The sequence below is a fragment of the Cajanus cajan genome, chromosome 8 (assembly GCF_000230855.2).
Source record: "Cajanus cajan strain Asha chromosome 8, NIPB_CcT2T_4, whole genome shotgun sequence".
In the NCBI taxonomy this organism is placed as follows: Eukaryota; Viridiplantae; Streptophyta; class Magnoliopsida; order Fabales; family Fabaceae; genus Cajanus; species Cajanus cajan.
Genome location: NC_138524.1, coordinates 9,083,747 through 9,094,552, shown reverse-complemented (window position 1 = coordinate 9,094,552; position 10,806 = coordinate 9,083,747). Strand labels below are relative to the sequence as shown.

The following is a 10,806-nucleotide window of genomic DNA, read 5'->3' as shown; positions in this document are numbered from 1 at the left end:
TAATAGGAACATATAAAATTAGATGATAATGCACAAACATATTAAAACTGAAGGGATCATTGCGAGTAATTCATTTTTCATTGCCCTCATGTTATTCCAAGTTCAATAATAATCTGGTCGTCCATGTTAATCAAGCACAGAAGACAATTGTCTATTTAAAAGAAATTATACGTAAAATAATAACATACGAGTAAAACTGTATATTATTAATCAATTTAATCTTTGAAATTGGAATGAATGTTCAAATTGGTCCACAAAATAAATTAAATGGTATGTAAAATTGTAAATTGTCAATTAATTTAGTTGATCATAAAATTATAATAATTTGTCAAATTAGTCCAATTAAAAAAATATTGATTGTATTTTTTTTTGTCTAAATTTTAAAATTTTACAAATTTTATCTCTAAAGTTTTTGTCTCACATTTTGGCCATAAACTTATATAATTTTGCAAATCCTATCTTAACATTATTAGTTGATTATCCAAAATTTTATTTTGTACATTTAAAATTTTACGCATTTTGTCTCCACGTGTAATTAAGTATTTAAAAAAAATGACAAAAGAATATTAGGGACATAGTTTTAAAAAGGCGAAAAACTTAATTTGGTCCTTTATAATAATTTTTTGTTTCAATTTAGTCGTATTTTTATTTTTGGTTTCAATTTGGTCCCAAACTAATTAACTGGTTTCAATTTAATCCCTAATAAATTAATTGGTTTCAATGTGGTCCTTCCGTCCAAATTATTTAAACGGAGTTAATTTTTGGCCACGTGGACTAGGGGTGGGCAAAAAAAACTAAACTGAACTGAACTGGTGGTGAACTGTACTATAAAAAACTGAACTGTTTGTAAAAAAACTGAACTGAACTGTTTAAAAAAAAAACTGAACTGAACTGAACTGTTGTAAAGTTAAACTGTACTAAACTATAAAAACTGAACTGAATTATAAAAATTGAACTATTTTTATAAAAGAATAAAAATTAAATGTGTTTAACATGTTATGTCTTAATAGATTAGCTCGATAGTCTAATAATCAAAACTTAAAAAAAAATTATCTGAAAAAAATTGTATCAATTTTGTCGAACTTAACGGATCAATTGAGCTATGTTGAACTACTTATTTTTAGGCTTAAAATTCACTGAGTTTGTTTGACTTAATTTTATATTTTTTTCCTTTGAAAAATTTAAATAAAATGGAAAATAAAGTAAAGTTGGCAAATGTGTCCTATTTTGATAGATCAATGAGTCAAAATTGTTCAATTCAAAATATCATAATAGTTTAGTACAGTTTAAATTGTAGTTCAGTTCAAGTTTTTATAATATAGTTCAATTCAGTTCAGTTCAGTTCAATGACACAAAAGAATAGTTCAGTTCAGTTCGTCTGAACTAATGTTTAGTTTAGTTCAGTTCATGTGAACTATTTTTAAGTTCAGTATAGTTTTTATAAGTTCAGTTCAGTTCAGTTCGTTTTGCCCACCCCTACGTGGATCCCACGTAGATGCATACGTGGATGACACGTGAATGAATTTTTTTTTAAAACACCTGGACCCAGAACGGCCCGTTCTGAAACCATAACGGGCCGTTCTGGCTACTCTTTTGGTGTGTTAATTTTGCATCCGAAACTGCCCGTTCAAGGTGCAAAATTAACACACCAAAAAAGAAACCAGAACGGCCCGTTCCGATTTCAGAACGGGCCGTTCCGGTTTCATTTTTTTATATATAAAATATTAATAATTTTATAAAATATATATTATTAATTATATTTTAATTATGTTGTTATATCTAATAAAATAAATATATTAATATTTTTTATATATTTTATTTTATTATGTTTATCTTATTAATTTTTATCATTTTATTCATCTAATTTTAAATAAGTTGTAAAAAATTATAAAGTGATACTTAAATATTTCTTCAAACAGAAAAAGAAAAAAAAAATTATTATTCTATTTATAAGACAATTGTATTTTATAAAAATAAGTAATTTTAACATTTTACCATAAAAAAATATTTTTCAAAATTATTATATTTTTTAATAAAATTAATAAAGAATATTGGTTTAATTGCATTTTTTATCCCTTAAGTATTACAATTGTGCAGTTTTGATCCCCAAGATTTTAATTGGGTAATTTTAGTCTTTAAAGAATTGCAATTGCGCGATTTTAGTCCTTCAAATTTTAATTGAACAATTTTAATTCCTCGAATATCATAATAGTACAATTTTAGTTTCTCCCATTAAAAATTAATAATTTTAATATATATATATATATATATAATGTAAATATATATCATTTGATACATTAAAAAAATTATAATATACGTTAATTTAAATAAGCAAATAATTATAATATACGTTAATTTAAATAAGTAAATAATTATATAATTTTAAAACATTATATATATATATATATTAAAATTTTAAAATTATTAAATTTTTAATGAGAAAGACTAAAATTGCACAATTATGATATTTGAGAGATTAAAATTGTTCAATTAAAAATTGTGAGACTAAAATTACATAACTGTAATCTTTTAAGGACTGAAATTACTCAATTAAAATCTTAGGGATTAAAATTGCATAATTATAATACTTGAGCGATCAAAAACACAACTAAGCAAGAATATTCTATTTTCAGTTTTGGAACGGGCCGTTCTAGTTTCAGAACGGCCCGTTCTGCTGCACTGGTGGTGTATTAATTTTTGAATCTGGAACAGCCCACGTTGGAAATCCACGTCAACATTAATTACAATTATCACATTTTAATTTTTTGCCACGTGGGAAAAATCCAAACGCCGTTAAAGAAATTTTGACGGAAGGACCAAATTGAAACCAAAAATAAAAATGGGACTAAATTGAAACAAAAAATTATTATAAGGGACCAAATTAGGTTTTTAGCCTTTTAAAAATGTCATTAGATCGAATATGTCTAAGTAAAATCTCACATTCAAAAGTTTATATTAAAGGTAAGATTCGAACACAAAATATTTTTATGTATATATAAATGTCTTACCACTAAGGTAAATTTTTTTTTATCATATATAACAAATATATATATTAAAAATAGCACTTAAATATAGATGAATGTAATTATTTAATACCTTAGTGATCGCTAAATTAACAAACTCTATTATTATACAATTAACTTAATAATATATATATATATATATATATATTAATTTAAAATTATATATTAATTTATACAATTTAAAAAATCTATAATTTGGTTGTTTTTTTATTATTATATTGGTTATAATTTTTTTGTACTTCTTTGAGATATGATATAAATTTTATTGAAATTTGTAGATATAAAATATAGGTAAAAATATATTTTTCGCCCCTTATATTATTTATTAATTTAGTACTACATTAATTATTTGAATCGATTTAGTCTTACATCTTTAAAATGTATCTCAATATTTGATTTTCTGTCTCTTTCGTTTAAATACTAAACGGATGTGACATGTGTCATGCTGTCATGACACATGGCATGATAACTGCTAAGACACATGTCACATCCGTTAAGTATTTAAATGGAGGAGATGAAAAATCAAACATTTAAATGCATTTTAAAGATGTGAGACTAAATTGATTCAATTAATTAAAGTGAGACTAAATTGAATCTTATAAATAATATAAGGGATGAAAAGTATATTTTTGCTTAAAATATATGACATAATTTAAAAAAAATATTAATAAATTTGGGTTTTGCAATTTAATTAGTGTCCTGCAGATTTGACTTCTCATTCACTAACTTAATATCTTAACTAGAGTTGTCAAAATAGGTTGGCCCCGCCCGTTTGGCCCGACCCATCTCACCAACCTTAATGTCTAAAAAAAATTTTAACCACTCAGTTTATCACAAGTTGATGGACTAAATGAGTTTCAAGTAAACGATGATGTGATTAATAAATGGATCCTTGAAAAGGTAAAATGTTATATGTATGTGATAGAATATTTCGACAGTTCTTTAACTTAAACCTTATCTTTTTTCCCATCTTTTTTCGACCCAATTCTCAAATCTCCCAATTCCTTCTTCAAACCCTAATTCCTCTTCCATTTGTGCACACACCCTTGCAACGTTAAAACCTTCATGATTATTTATGACCTTTGTGTATGAAATTATAGGTTCCTTGTCAATTGATTTGATACCCACACTAACATAGTTAATGATATATGCTTGAAGCACTTCACGATGTTGTTTGGGATTCGCACTGGCCTCAAGAGAGAATTCGCCTTTGCCATGAAGGCCCAATTTGAGATCTATGCCTCTATGGGTCGAACTCACTCTAACATGACCCAAAATGTAGTTCAAGTTCCCAATCCCTCCAATAAGAAAAGGTATAAAAAAAATCTAATTTAGAGAAACCAAAAAGTGAAAATCTCACTGATTTGGTAAAAACCAAGGAGGATGGTGGTGACACTATGAGTGAGAAAAAGGCAAAGAGTGATGTGTTGTATGCCGAGGAACCCAAGACCTAAGTGGGTGGTGAAGCTACAACGATTGTGTGTGAAGAGATGCACAAGAGTGATGAGACTAAAACTAAGGTGCTGCAAACACGAATGCAACTTACTTGTGACAACGAGATCAAAGATGGAGCCAATGGGAATGATTCAGTGTTAGGTAGCAAAGCGAAACCCACGAAGAGGTTTACTCAATCTACACTAAAGAAGTTGGATGATGGTGATGGTAAGGTGGCAAGTGATGGTGTTCAGAAGAAAGTTGGGAGTGGTTATGTGAAAATAACTAAATGTTTTGTAGGGAATAAGTTTCCTTCTAAGCTCAAGGATCTTTTATCCTATGGGATTCTTGACGGGCTACCTGTGAATTATGTTCGTAACACAAAGACATTTTTTTGTTTACTCGTTTTTTGTGATATGTGAATTTATGTTTGAAGTTAGTGTATTTTTTTTGTAGGCAAAAGTTGCAAGTAGCCGAGGAGTGATTTGTGGCAACGTAGTTGTGTGTTATTATAAAGTTTGTAATGGAATTGAGGTAACTGAACAAAAATGCATTTTATGTTTTTGTAATCAACAAGGTTTTAAATTATAATTGGCTTTGTCATGTATGAAATAATTGAGGTAACTGAATGAAAATGTGTTTTATGTTTTAGTAATCAACAAGGTTTTAAATTACATTTGGTTTTCTCATGTATGAAATAATTAATTAATAATAAGATATATAATTTTCTTTTGGATTTAATTATAGAGGTTCATAAATATAAAGAACCAATTGCTATACAATTAATAAATTGCAAAAAAAAAATCAAAGTGTAAAAAAGTACTAATGAAAATGTTATGTGATTAGTCATGATATTCAAAATAAAAGACAAAAGTAGATAAATCTAAAAAGGAAAAATGATGTTTGAATAAAATTAATTTCTCTTTTGAGTTTTTGATATTATAAAAAATTTTGTCAAATGTGACCGAGTTATAATCATCAAAATCCGAATTCCTTGAGTTATGACTAAAATTGTTATTATAGACCCTTTTTTAAGACCTTGGTAGTCCATATCATGTTAAGACCCATTGATTAACTTTAAAAAAATGTTTATTGATGAAACTAGGTTGTGACACCCACAAATTTTGAGTTACATGCCGGTAGTTCAAACAAGCGCCCCCAGAGTCTATTTTTCTTGAGAATGGGAATACTCTTCGTGATTTTATGAATATATTTTTGAACATTCCATTAAGAACTTTGGAGGAAACTCTACAAAGGACACTTGGAGTCTTTATATTCAAGAAATCAAAATTTTGTGTGAACTGTAGAGGTTCAGAATCCATGCATTTAATTTTGCCACATTTTTTTTGAGTATTTCCACTTGTTTTAGACGGTTTAACAAACAAAACAAATAAAACAAATATGAGTTTAACAAACAAATATGACATTGTTTGATATTTCTTGCAATTGTACATCTGTGACATAGAGCATGAGTTACAAAATAGAATGCTTGAAAACTCTCAACTTCAGATGTGCATGAATGTAGTCTACTCATTAAAGAACGTCCTACTAATCAACTAAAATACCAATTTTCCAACAACTTTACAAGTTGCACAAATTATTGTTGGTGGAAATGTATAATCAATGTCACATGATTGAGATATCAATTTGGTCAGTCATGATGGTAATTTAGTGAGTATCCAAGAAACAGTAGGATATTATGATCCACTGCAATATCTTTTTCTATTACCTTTTGGGACATATGGTTGGGATTTCAATACCAAAAATAATAACGGACAAAATATCTCATGTCGAGAATATTATAGTTACATACTTTAGGTACATAGTATTTTATTTTTATTATATATTTTAAATATATATTTGTCAAAATTCCATTATGAAGTGCTAAGTAATACCTTTATTGTATATTCGTCCTGATGATCAATCCACATTGTTAAAGTTTGATAGACTTTTACAACAATATGTTGTAGACAACTGTCAAAATTGAATCAGGGAGATTAAGGTGGATTCGAAACCATTAAAATAATATTCGTGTTGAAGTATACCAAGACTTACAATATGCTTTACATGGAGGAGAAACTATTACAACTAATTAACATAACATTTATGAATGTCATAATCCTATAAAATCATTGTCATTTGTCAACACCAACAAATTCAAGTTATTATTGTAGAAAATGTCGACCAAAGAACAATATTACCATCATCATTTATTGGTAGTTATCATGACTTAACACAACCAGACATTTTCTTCATAATGACATGTAATCCTTCTTGGATCAAAATATCATCTCAACTTGGCCTTCATCAAACACCACAAGATTGTCCAAACTTGCTTACAAGAATATTTTGATCAAAATTTGAGCAAACTGAACGATGATGTGATTAATAAAAGGGTCCTTGAAAAGGTAAAAAGTTATATGTGTGACAAAATTTCAAAAGTTTGGACTACCACATGTACATATGTTATTGATCTTGGAAAGTAATGACAAATTATATGATCCAGAAGATTATGATAGTGTGGTGAGGGAAGAAATACCAAAAGTTGAAGATGAGCCACAAATATATGAGGTTGTACTAAAGCACATGATTCATGGGCCTTGCAAAAATTTCAATCCAAATTCTTTATGTATGAAGAATGGTTAGTGCAAAAAATGGTATCCAAAACAATTTTACCAACTTACACACCAAGGTAATGACTCATATCCACAATATAGAAGACAATTTAACCAACTAGTATCTGTTAATAGAAATGTCACTATTGATAACAGATGGGTGGTTCCTTATAACCCTTGGTTGCTCTTAAAGTACAATTGTCATATAAATGTTGAAGCATGTAGTAGCATCAAAAGTATTAAATATTTATATAAATATATCTACAAAGGCCCAGATTGAATAACAATGGAGATTTGTAGAGGTTCAAATATAGATGAGGTTCAACAATATATTGATGCAAGATGGATTTGTGCTCTAGAAGCTTTATGGAAGATATTTAGATTTATGCTTTATCGAATATATCCATCTGTTGAAAGATTGCAAATTCCCTTACCAAATCGTCATCAAGTGCGATTCTATAAACATCAAAGAATCACAGATGTTCTACACAATGACCATAACTTCAAAACAATGTTGACACAGTTCTTTTCTCTAAATCGTCGAGATCTAAATTCAAGGAGCTATTTATACAAAGAGATTCAAGAACATTATTGTTGGTATAGGGGGACAAGGAATGGTACCGAAGAAGGTCACAGAAGAAAGTCATTGGTAGGATTTATACAGTATCTCCTTCGGAAGGAGAAAAATTCTACTTACGCGTTTTATTATCTCATTTAAAAGGTCCAATGAGTTGGAAAGACTTACTTACACCCAATGGAATGTGTTTTACCACATTCAAGAAAGTTGTTAAGCATTGGGACTTTTTAGAAAGTGATAATAGAATTCATGAATGCTTAGTTGAAACATCAAGTTTATGAATGCCTTATGCTTTAAGGAGTTTGTTTGTCACTATATTAATTTTTTGTGAACCAACCAATGTTAGACAATTATGGGATGATTTTTACACCTACATGATGAAAGATTATCCTTCAACAACCAATACTACAGGGTCAAGTTTCATTAATATGTTATCAAAGGATTTGAATAACCTTTTGATTCAACATGAAAAACAAATCACAAATTATGATTTGCCAACAATAACAATGGAGAATACTCAAAATTCTTTCATGCCAAGGGTTATACAAGAGGAGTTGTCCATCTAAGTAGATAATGAAGATGTGGAATCTATCTAGAAGTTAAATAATGATCAATTACTTGCATTCAATACCATTATGGATGCTATCAACAATAAACAAAGTCAAGTTTTTTTGAGGATGGACCAGGAAGAACTGGTAAAACATTCCTTTATCACACTTTAATTGCAAAATTAAGAAGTAAGGGTCAAATTGTTTTAGCAACTGCCTCATCTGGTATAGCTGTAACACTATTACCTAGGGGTCGAACTGCACATTCTCGATTTAAGATATCAATCAATGTAGAGGCAGATTCATTTTGTTCAATAAGTAAACAGTCTGGTCTTGCAAAACTAATTAGAGAAACAGCAATAATCATTTGGGTTGAAGCACCTATGACAAATAAATATGCTTTGGAAGCATTAGACAAATCACTAAAGGATATTCTAGATTGGGATGCTCCATTTGGTGATAAAATTATGATATTGTGAGGAGATTTTTGTCAAGTACTTCCTGTTGTTCAAAAAGGTACTAAGACACAAATGATATATGCATGTATTGTTAAGTATGATTTATGGCCTATCATAAAGGTTTTACATTTGACACAAAACATGCGATCATTGCAAGATCATAATTTTGCAGAATATCTAATGCACATTGGGGATGGTACTAAACCTATGAGATGTGATGATATGGTAAAAGTACCTCGCCAAATTAAAATAACATGGGAAGAAGAAAATTTAATACCAAAACTTATTCGTGATGTATTTCCCCAACTACAATCTCATTGTTAAGTCTCATTTATACATATGTTTAGATAGGAATTATTGAACAATTCCACTCACCCCATGCACTCTTGCAATATAATTATTCTATTTTTGATTCAATTTTTGTGCAGATATAGCTAACCCAAAATTCATCTAACAATACCTTGATACACCTCATTTTTTGTGCAGGTATTAAGTTAGAGAGTTGAGGTTGAAGACCCATAGGATTGGAAATTTAAGGAGCTAATGAGCAGGAGAAGAGTACCTGCGCTGGGCTTGAACAAGACAGAGAGCCACACTCTCTGCAACTCAAAATTGTGCCAGGTATAAGAGTAGATGCGCCGGGCGTGCCTCGAGATAGAGAGCAACCTAAACTCTTTGGAAGACATCGCGCCAGGCATGAGAGTAATTGCGTCGGGCGTGTCTTGAGATAGAGAGCGTCTAAACTCTCTGGAAGGCCCTGCACCGGGTGCAAAGCATAACTTGCCCGACGTGGTAACCCTAACCTGACTCACTCAGCTCGTATTTAATCAAGTCTTCGAGGATTTTTTCCTCATTCACACATTGGGCGACTTCTAGGAGTTGTGGAAGGGATTCCTGGTGCTTGGGACCGTTCGTGTGTGGATCTTTCCTTCGGTTCTTCCATCTCTATTTTTATTTCATCACCCTCATTGCTTTGAGCGGTTCTACCTATTATTTTGTGGGGTTAGATGTAACCAACGAAACTCTCTTGTAATCTTCACTTTATTAATGATATATATGTTGTTTCATTCATTGTTGTGTTATGTTTCTATTTTTAATGCTTGCTTTGGATTGATCCTCCTTTGCTTGATATAGAGTCCATTGGGTATTGGAAAATAGCCTTTTGAACTAGCTCTGAAACAAATACCTAGTGGGAAATGTATCTGACCTCACAATTTTACAAAATCACAATACCATTTCTATCCCTTCCACACACACATACAAATAGTTTTATAGGTTTTAACATTCCAATAGTCATAACCTTTATTTGAATTGCATGACAACCTATGAAAAATTAGAATTATTCTTTAGTCACAAATAGTCATTAAATGCTTATTTTACCTAATAGTCCCCGTGGATACGATTTAAATTTACTACTTGAACGGTCGGTATACTTGCCGTGTTTGAGTTCGTTGATAGAATAAAAAAAAATGATTTATAACAAAGATATAAACTAATGTCAACGGAAATCTCAACACTCATACATGGGATGAATCTTATATGGTTGAAAGAGTCATACTAACACCAAAAAATGAAGATGTTAAAAAAATTAATGACATTAATCAATCATTTTTCAGGACAAGAGCGTGATTTGTTATCATTTGATGAGGTTGAAGGGAACACACATAACTTATATCAACAAGAATACTTGCACTCTTAGTCATGGTCAATTATATGTTGCTTTGTTAAGAGGTGTTTCTTAAGCTTCAACGAAAATTCTTATTAAAGAAGGAAAAATTGAAGGAGAAGACGAAAACTTTACAAAAAATATTATTTTCAAAGAAATTTTGTTATCTGAAAATCAGGTGTTACACCTTTTAATATAATAATATTTATGGATTTAGCTCAATATTTGATTATCATATGAAAAAACTAAAACTTATTTCATATTTTTTTTCTACGGTCAAATTAAGATTCAAGGAGATCTTTCAATTATATGAAGAGATTAATAGAAAGAATTTGACCATGTATTTTGACAAATAGGTAAGTGATAATATATTTATTTACTTTTTATTATGAAAGTTTATTATCATATATTTTGATAATATTATTTATATTTACTAGGAGATTGACTTTGAAAAGTTATGGAATATTTGGAAAGACCAATATTCA

At 29.4% G+C, this 10,806-nt stretch overlaps 1 pseudogene; it reads left to right on the top strand.

Moving 5' to 3' along the window:
- Nucleotides 1-8,155: 8,155 nt before the first annotated feature.
- LOC145950229 (uncharacterized) lies at nucleotides 8,156-10,354 on the top strand (annotated as a pseudogene).
- Nucleotides 10,355-10,806: the final 452 nt, after the last annotated feature.